The following is a 10,621-nucleotide window of genomic DNA, read 5'->3' on the forward strand; positions in this document are numbered from 1 at the left end:
TAACACGCTTTTAGAGAAAACTGAGTGCGAGAGAGACTTGGGAGTTCTAGTGAGTCCGGACCTTAAAACCAGGAAACAGTGCATTAGCGCCAGGAATAAAGTTAACAGAGCATTAGGTTTCATTACTAGGACGGTAACGAATAGAAGTGCAGAGGTAATTATTAAACTCTATCTAGAGATAGTTAGACCCATCCTTGACTATGTGGTACAATTTTGGTCTCCGTCCTACAGAATGGACATCAGTTCACTAGAATCAGTACAGAGAAGAATGACCAAAATGATACATGGACTCAGAAATTTGCCTTACGAAGAGAGGCTTAGGCACCTTAACTTACACTCTCTGGAAAGACGCAGAGTGCGGGGTGATCTAATAGAGGTGTTCAGGTGGATCAAAGGCTTTAACAAAGGTGATGCAAACAAGGTCATCATATTAAAACAACAGGACAGGACTCGCAGTAATGGTTATAAACTGGACAAATTTAGATTCAAAAAGGAAATAGGCAAGAATTGGTTTACTAATAGGGTGGTCGACGAATGGAATAAACTTAGTAATCATGTAGTAAGCGCTGAAATTATCAGTTGTTTTAAGAAACGATTAGACAACTTTATGGATGGGGATGACAGGTGGTGATGGATACAGAGCTGCCTAGTGTAGGCCTTATGGTCTCTTGCAGTCTCCTTCACTCTTATGTTCTTACGTTCCCACTGGCTGGGATCCGACCCTGGGTCATAAGCGGCCGAGGCAAGAGCGCGACCCACTTCTCCACGCGGGCTCAGCTGAGGAAACCAACAGGTATATTTCTATAGGGCCTTCTCTCGTCTCTATGTAAATATATATATGCCTATTTATGTATATATCTGTATCTGTGTATTTCAATATGAATATTTCTACATTTCCATATGTATGCATAGTTCCTCTGACAGCAGCCCCACGAGAACCCTCTTCCTCCTCTTCCTCTTTCTCCTCTTCCTCCTCTTCCTCCTCTTCCTCCTCTTCCTCTTTCTCCTCTTCTTCTTCCTCCTCTTCTTCCTCCTCTTTCTCTTCCTCCTCTTCCTCCTCTTCCTCTTCCTCTTCCTCTTCCTCTTCCTCTTCCTCTTCCTCTTCCTTCTCCTCCCACAAATTAGAGTTCTCTGGGATGAGACGTCAGATTACGGTCTGTGTTTCGTGTTTGTGGGTATGCCTAGGTCACTAGCTGGAAGGAAACTGGTAGGCTTAGGGAGCTGGAGGGCTAAAGAGGACAATGTAATGATTGTAAGCACATTTTAACACCGTACCTTCTGTTGTGGTCTCAAACAAGAATTCATTCTACTGGATTTAGATGAGGGAAAGAGAAGAGATGGAAAAACAGGAGGGGATGGAAATGGAGGAGGAGGAGGAGGAGGAGGAAGGGTAAGACGAGGAAGAATAGAAAGAGAAAGGGGAAGAGGAAGAAGAGATATGGGATAAATAGGAGATGAGAGACGAGTAGGAGAAGGGGTAGGTAGGGGAGAAAGAAGAGGAGGACGAAAGGTAACAAGAGGAAGAGTAGAAAGAGAAAGCGAAGGAGGAAGAGGAGGAGAAGAGAGACGAGTAGGAGAAGAGAAAGGTGGGGGGAAAAGAAGAGGACGAAGGGTAACAAGAGGAAGAGTGGAAAGAGAAAGGGGAGGAGGAAGAGGAGAAGAGAGACGAGTAGGAGAAGGGGAAGGTGGGGGAGGAAGAAGAGGAGGACGAAGGGTAACAAGAGGAAGAGTAGAAAGAGAAAGAGAAGGAGGAAGAGGAGGAGAAGAATGACAAGTAGGAGAAGAGGAAGGTGGGGAGCATGAAGAAAAGGACGAAGGACAAGAGGGCAAAGTAGAAAGAGAAAGGGGAGGAGGAAGAGGAGAAGAAGAGAGACGAGTAGGAGAAGAGGAAGGTGGGGAGGATGAAGAAAAGGACGAAGGACAAGAGGAAGGAGGAAGAGGAGAAGAAGAGACACGAGTAGGAGAAGAGGAAGGTGGGGGAGGATGAAGAAGAGGTGGGGGCTAGGAACAACACCAACTTTGGGGCAAAGTTTGGGAAGAACACGACTTAAACAGGCTCTTGCCCATCACCACCACCACCACCCCCCATCCCCTCATCCTCCACCGACGACGAGAGATGTCTAGACTCAAGTGGCCAGGGATGTGGTGGGCTGGGTTGTGCTCTACTCTGCTGTGGTCTCGACACGCAAAGTTGTAATACTATACTGATATCATACAATAATAATTAGTAACAACAATAATGATGATGATGATGATGATGATGATGCGTGCGCGTGTGTGTCTATGTACATTTGAGTGGTTCTTTCATAGGGGCTTTATGAGACACATGCGGAACATCTGTGCAAGAAATTTTATTCCCGATTTTTTTTTTTTTTTATAGAAAATTTAATGCATGTCACACTTTATCACCTGACTATACTGTACTGAAGAACTGCGATGAATTTATTTTTATTATAGTCTTTCCACATTGGTTTTGGTCAATGACAACTAAAACACATTTTTCTTAACCCAGAAAAGGTGCAGCAAAAACGGCAGGAAAAAAAAAGACTGCGAACACTATACCAAAAAAAAAAAAAAAAAAAAAAAAAAAACCATTGAACTCGGTGCCATAGCAACTGTTCGTATGGAAGAATTCCATCGCTTACGTGCGTCACTTACAATGGTTTCCCACTGGGCTATTTTTTCTCCAACCTCCGATTAATCGGCGGTACCTCCCACCTCCAGAACTTTTTTGTTTCTTCAACAAAAATACAAAAAATGTCATTTGATGTTCTGAAGAAAAATTATTTTTCTCCAGCATATTAAGTTCCTTCCCGAAATCTGCGGATTACAAAGCTGCTCCAACAATTGGACGTAAAATAGCCTAGTGTGATCACGCCTTTATAAGGTTAGAGCGTCGCTACTTGCGACGGAGGTCGAGGTGATGACAGTTCGATCCTTGTCGCCAGCGAGTTGGACCAAGGGTATGGTTCATTTTATTCCACGCTACAAAGTCCTCTGTAAGGGGCACCGTCCTAGACTCCCGATAAGGGGAGTTTGCGACGTTAGACCGAATCAATCAATCAAACGTTCGATTCTTCGGACACCAACTGGTCTTTGCAAACCGCGTCCGCTTTCTCTCAATGGCTTGAAAGCGAACTTTAGAACTCGGTTGTACACCGCGATACTACACTCTGTGACTCTGCATCAAAATCAATAACCTCACAATGTGTCAGAATGGCATGTAATGTGTTAAAGATGCGTATCTACATCGCTACTCTCTTCTCTATCTCTCTCTTTCTCCCTCTCCCTCCCTCTCCCTCCCTCTCCCTCCCTCTCCCTCCCTCCCCCTCCCTCCCCCTCCCTCCCTCTCTCTCTCTCTCTCTCTCTCTCTCTCTCTCTCTCTCTCTCTCTCTCTCTCTCTCTCTCTCTCTCTCTCTCTCTCTCTCTCTCTCTCTCTCTCTCTCTCTCTCTCTCTCTCTCTCGTGTGGTTGTGTGTGTGTGTATATGTGTGTGTGTGTGTTTGTGTGTGTATGCGTGTGTGTGTGTGTGTGTGTGTGTGTGTGTGTGTGTGTGTGTGTGTGTGTGTGTGTGTTTACCTGGTATTTTACGGGACGAGAGCTATGTTCGTAGTGACCCGTTTTCGTATCTCTCCGCATCCAGTTTATTCTTAAAATGGTGTATAGTTTTATCATTCACTGTTTCTCCGTTTAGTTTGTTCCAGACATCAATCACTCTATTCTTTTTCAGGTCTCTTCTATAAGTGTCCTTCTTTAGTTTCTTTTCTTGTCCTCTTGTTCTTCTTCTGTCCCACTTTAATAAGTCATCTCTATCGAGGATTTCCATCCCTTTCATAATTCTGTAAATGGTCAATAAATCACCTCTTTCTCTTCTCTGTTCCAGTGTTGATAGATGTAATTTTTCCAATCTTTGTTCATATATCAGTTTTGACAGTGTAGGTGCCATTTTTGTCGCTGCTCTTTAGATTCTTTCTAATTTTCTTATGTTCTTCTTTGTGCTGGGTGCCCACAATGTTGCGGCATATTCTAGTTTAGGTCTTATCAGTGTAACCATTAATTTTTAACCATCTCCTCATCTATGTAGTCGAAGGCCACTTTCATTGATCTTAGTAGGTTAAAAGTCTCTCCAAATAATCTATTGACATGTTTATCAGGTGTCAAGTCACTTGAAATTATTACCCCCAGGTCCCTTTCTGAATTGACTTTTTTGACTTTTTTATTTCCAATTTTATATTGACCCGATATTCTATTTTTGCTTTTTCCAAATTCCATTATGCTACATTTCTTGATGTTGAAGTTCATCTCACATTTCTGACTCTATTCCCATATCTTGTCTAGGTCTTCTAGTAGTGATCTACAATCTTCTTCCGTTTTTACACTGTGTGTGTGTGTGTGTGTGTGTGTGTGTGTGTGTGTGTGTGTGTGTGTGTGTGTGTGTGTGCGTCCGTGCGTGCAGGCCACTCAGACCACTCGGACCACTCAGACCACTCAGGCCACTCGGGCTACATTCGGGCCACTTAGGGACCTTCTTCAGTACCATGGCGACTCATGGTACAGATTTCTTTTACGGCAGACACCTGGCGATTCTCTTCAAGGGAGATTTGGATCCCCCACCCGCACACTTCATGCACACACACACACACACACACACACACACACACACACACACACACACACACACACACACACACACACACACACACACACACACACACACACCATTTTTTTTTTTTTTTTTTTTCTAAATACCGCCAAAGAAAATTAAATCTTCTTTATGGATTATAATCAGGCTGACTCTGGGCACTTTTATGCAACCTGGAGGAACTCCTGGGCAGTAGAGGATCCATCTATTTTCAGCAAGAACAAAAGGTATGACATATACTTCACTGTGACACTACTTGGGGTCTGCGCCACCGCCGCTGCCGCCGTCGTCGTCGTGGCCCTGGCCACTCCTCGGATTCATGGCCACGCTCCGGCCTTCTCCCAAGAACTTGGGCGAGTGTGAGATTCTTGCCGTTGTTGCTGTAGAGACTTATCAAAAAGCAAACTTTCGAGGGGGGAAGTCGGCCGCAAGTCTTTTAATCCCCTCCGGATTCTTCTCTTCCTCCTCCTCCTCCTCCTCCTCCTCTTCCGCCTCCGCCTCCTTCTCCTCCTCCTCTTCTTCTTCCTCTTCCTCCTGCTGGGGGTGGTGTCCGTCGTTTTCTCTTTCGTACGCTTCAATCATTTCTCTTTCCTTCGCCGACCTGTGTGTGTGTGTGTGTGTGTGTGTGTGTGTGTGTGTGTGTGTGTGTGTGTGTGTGTGTGTGTGTGTGTGCGTGTGCGTGTGTGTGCGTGTGCGTGCGTGCAGTTTTAGAAAAAATCTACCTTCTCTTCGTCCTCTTCCTCGTATCTTCCTTTTTTTATACTCCACTCCTTCCTTTTCTCCTCCTCTTCATATTCCTCTTGATTTGATTTTCTTTGCCTCTTTTTATCCTCTTCTCCTTCCTCTTTATTTTCTTTCACTTTCCATTTTCATCCTCTTCCCCTTCCTCTTTCTCTTCATCTTCGTTTTCATCTCTCCCTCTTTCCTCTCATCTCTTCCTCTTCTTATTCCTCTTCCTCCTCCTCTTCCTTTTCCTTTTCCATTTCCATTTCCCTTTTCCTTCTCATCTTCCTCTCCCTCCTTCTCCTCTTCCTCTTTATTTCCCCCACCATCGCTTCCTGTTATTTAGCTCTTCATCTTTCTTTTCGCATCTCTTTTTCATATTCCTTCTTCTCTTCTTCTCACCCTCTTCTCCCTCCGTTTCTTCTTTGTCTTCTTTGTCTTCTTCCTCTTTCTATTTATGTTCATTATCCTTTTCCTCCCTCTTCCTCCCTCTCCACCCTCTCCACCCTCTCCACCCTCTCCACCCCGACGTCATCTACATCCATATCTTCATCCTTATCCACACGTTCACACTTACACTCAACTTTATACTCATCCTCATCCTCATATATACCCTTTCACTCACCCTCATACTCATACTCACCCTTTTACTCATCCCCATCCTCCTACTCACCCTCTTACTCATCCTTATTTCTATTCTCATCCACATCCCCATTCTTTCCCTCGTCCACATCCCCATACTCATCCTCATACTCAATTTTATCCTCAACCTCATCGTAATTCTCATCCTTATCCTCATACTCAACCTCAGCCTAATTCTCAACCTCATTCTTATACTCAACCTCATCCTCATACTCAACCTCATCCTTATACTCAACCTCATCCCCAACCTTATGCTCATCTTCATGCTCAACCTCGTCCTCAGCTTCATCCTCATACTGAACCTCTTCCTCAGCTTCATCCTCATACTCATCCTCGTCCTCAACTTCATCCTCATACTCGACCTCTTCCTCAACTTCATCCTCATACTCAACCTCGTCCTCAACTTCATCCTCATACTCAACCTCGTCCTCAACTTCATCCTCATACTCAACCTCGTCCTCAACTTCATCCTCATACTCAACCTCTTCCTCAACTTCATCCTCATACTCAACCTCGTCCTCAACTTCATCCTCATACTCAACCTCTTCCTCAACTTCATCCTCAGCCTCCCTTGGTCTCTTTGATATCCTCGAAGCTCGCCGTTTGTCTTTCTAAGGTCAACATGATCACTCCCTCTGTTTTGTCTCGAAAGTTTCTCATCACCGAGCCTTAGCATTCCCTCCTTCCGTCCTTCCTTCCTTCCGTCCTTCCTCACACTGCCGCTCAGAGGACTTCATCACACAAGATGGATTTACTCCAAAAAAAAAAAAAAAAAAAAAAAAAGGACCTTCTCCCTCTCCCCCCTTCAGCTTATCAAGATGAGTTCGCTGGCATATCCGAAATTGAAATCTAGGAAGCCGCCACTGCTAGTCTAGTGGTCTTCCCTTAGTTACATGATTAGAATAGCTTGGCGCCACCTAAAACTGAGGATCTCAGTTGGGAATCCCTTGATGTAAATTGACAAGCCAAGTGGAATATTATTCGGGAAGAAAAGAAGAAAACTTTTACCTCCGTTTAATTCACGCCTCGTAAAGAAACGTTCTTATGTAAACAGTAATGAAAAGAAATTTGAAAGTGAAAGAAGAAATACAAAACCATAGAAGGGAACAGTAACAAGGAAGTAAACTGTAGTTACTACAGTGGTAACAGAGGTGACGGAGGAGACGCAGTGGTCCATGGGGGCCATAGGAACCCCAAAGGAATCCGTGACAAGAACCTAGGAGGGTATGGGGTGCTGTTCCAAATTATACATTTCTATATAATGCAGTCTGTTGATGTAAGTGAAGTATATCACAAAAAAAATCAAATCTAAGATAATTATGATTGTTAATTTTGGCATAAAGGAAAGGGTTTCTCTTCATCAAAATTGTGTTACAATTTTTCAAAAATTTTGGCGGGATGGGATTTGGAAGATAAATTGAAAGGGAACCACACGAATATTGAGAATTCATGAAGTGAGGGAACGGAGTGGTAAAGGTCAAACGATAGTATTCTTAAAAAGAATCTTTCCTTCTATAATTTTTTTTAAGAATACCACCGTAAGATTCTTACGGTGATATTCTTAAAAAAAAAAATTCCTTATATAAATCTTATATAAATCCTTGGAAGGAAAAGATGTATATAAGGAAAGAATTTTTTTAGGAATACCACCGTCAGATTCTTACGGTGGTATTCTTAAAAAAATATTTCCTTGTATAAATTTTATTTGAATCCTTGGAAGGGAAAGATTTATATAAGGAAATATTTTTTTTTAATACCACCGTCAGATTCTTACGGTGATATTCTTAAAAAAAATCTTTCCTTACATAAATCCTTGGAAGGGAAAGATTTGCATAAGGAAAGGACTATTTTAAGAATACCATCGTCAGATTCTTACGGTGATATTCTTAAAGAAAAACCTTTCCTTATATAAATCTTATATGAATCCTTGGGAGCGAAAGATTTATATAAGGAAAGATTTCTTTAAGACTACCACCGTCAGATTCTTACGGTGGTATTCTTAAAAAATCCTTTCTTATATAAATCTTATATATATCTTTGGGAGGGAAAGATTTATATAAGGATTTTTTTTTTCTTTTCTCTTTTAAATACCACTATTTATTCGACCCTGCTGAGAAATTGTGGAGATAGAAGTCGTATCCAGGACGACATTCCAAAGGTCCTTAGCATTCTCCATGACGTAAATATCCTCAGAACTCGACGTCTAGAACGTCTACCAACCGCCCGCCTTTTGCGCATATTGTGACGTCACAAGCGGTTTTAAAGCGGCGATACGTCCTTACGAGGAAGAACAGACTTTCTTCGAGCTTCAATACTTCGGTCTGCCTTCCTCTATCGGATCAAGGACAATCTTAATCTCAACGAAGACAATCGCCCGCTGACCGCAAGAACGAGGGTCCTTGTTTGTTGATTCTGTTTGCCGCCAGTTGATTTTATTCAGCTGAGGGGGGGAGAATACCCCTCCCGCTGTTTCAGGGTTATGGTCCAGCTGTCGATGGATTGCAGCTGCAACAGCTTCGCGTCGAGTGTGCTCATTAGTTCTCATGTCGATGACCTTCATCCTCTAAAAGGTCCTCACGGTGTCATGACATAACCTGATATGTTTCCAACAATGGTGTTGTTAATGTATGCCATTACTAATTTTTTTCTTTTTATTTACACACACACACACACACACACACACACACACACACACACACACACACACACACACACACACACACACACACACACACACACCTCGTGGCGCTGTGGTTAGAGTTCTCGCCTGCCACTACGGCGGTCCGGGTTCGACTCCCGCCCAGGGCTGAAATAATTTCAGTATCGCTGCGCTGCGGGGTGTTACTCCAACTCTCGTGGGCGGGGAGTTGGGGTGTGTGTGCGTGTAAGGTGACAGTATTACCCATAGATCGGTCATACGAGCTCTGAGTTCTCATCCGGAAGGTTAATAACTGTCGATCACAAGTTGAACACGTGATCCAAGACCATGGTGAATCACACGCACACACACATATTCTTCGAAAGCAGTGACGGGGTGCATCCCCTTGTCCTCATTCTTATATGCATCTATACCCATATTAAAAAACCTCCACACCACTCGAAAGTACAACATAAGACACGGTCGCAACATATCGAAGTTGGAGGACCCCTGGGGGGGGGGGGTCCGGCGAGGGAAAGAGGAAGGGAAGGAGGGGGTGGTGATCGTTATTTTCTTTAGCGACTCCTTCAGGTGTCGTAACGCACTGATACCGTGTCCAACCTATCAACAACAGCAACCCTGTTGATGCTCACCCGAAGCAATTTTTCTCTGCATAACTACAGACAGCAGGATTCTTTACCCCTTCAATCTTCGGATCCTTCCCCTCCTCCTTCTCTTCCTCCTCCCACGCCTCCTCACTCCTCTTCTGCCTTATCTCCCCCCGTCATCTCCCCCCCACCTCTCGTTTCTTCCCATTACCCTACTCACGGGACAACGACACTCCTCTCCCCCTCTTCGGCCCCCTTCCCTCCTTCTCTGGACATCATCCCCATCAATATCTGAGGTGTCTTCACGCTACAAGTCCCCTCGATAGTTTCTGTCATCTCTCTCCCCTCCCTCCTCATCATCTCCCCAGTTACCTGCCGCCCTTCATCTCCTCATTTTCTTCCCTTTCCGTCTCCCTCTGTCCTCGGATACACTTGAACTCTCTTGAAGACCCCCCAATCGGCCCCGGTTCCCTTGCCTTGGTGTGAATCCAGGACCTATTCGTCTGTAAACTTGAATTCGGATTGCATTTGCCCTTGACTGGAGTAGTCCTTTAAACTGGTTTGACACTCGGGGAACGTACTTTTAAGCATTTCGACAGCCATGACGAACGCTTCCTATCTTTTAAGAGCCTTCGCCAGATCTGGCGAAAGGGTTTCAAGAGGGACCCAAACTATTCACCTGACCACCAAGACGAATCTGGGACTTAACCAGGGGTAGTACTAAGTCTTCAAGATAGTTTTCGGACAAGTTCCTGGAAAGGGTCCCAGATGAACCACCTATTCTGCACCTACACCCAGGACAGTTGACAGCAATAGTATACCAGCCCAGCTGAGTTACCCCAAGAGGAAAGTATCATAAAACGAAAAGAGGTTGACTTCCAAGTTGGCCTTGACGGTGGACGTCTAAACGAAGACAAGACAAGACAAGACAAGAGTGCCACCGCCAAGTGGCACTCAGGTTGCTTGTCGAGGATGACCTTGAGCACTGGGAACAACATGACAGGGTAGGTAGTGCACTGGTCCAAAGCAAAGCTTACACGCTAGGGCACGTACATGTCATTATAGTGGACCTCTGAAAAAAATATACATATATGATAACCACGTGCGGTGTTACATGCATCGCGCACACACATGCAAACACATAGCATGCATGTGTGTGTGTGTGTGTGTGTGTGTGTGTGTGTGTGTGTGTGTGTGTGTGTGTGTGTGTGTGTGAGTGTGTGTGTGTGTGTGTGTGTGTGTGTGCGTGTGTGTGTGCGCGCGTGAGCGTGTGTATGCGTGCGTGTGCGCGTATGTGTCTTCGCGCAGACGTATGAACAGGTTGGGCTATAGCATTTATTTTGTGTTTCATCATCATCATCATCATCAT

This window comes from Oratosquilla oratoria, chromosome 32 (genome assembly GCF_046742065.1).
Source record: "Oratosquilla oratoria isolate Oo_2021 chromosome 32, ASM4674206v1, whole genome shotgun sequence".
In the NCBI taxonomy this organism is placed as follows: domain Eukaryota; kingdom Metazoa; phylum Arthropoda; class Malacostraca; order Stomatopoda; family Squillidae; genus Oratosquilla; species Oratosquilla oratoria.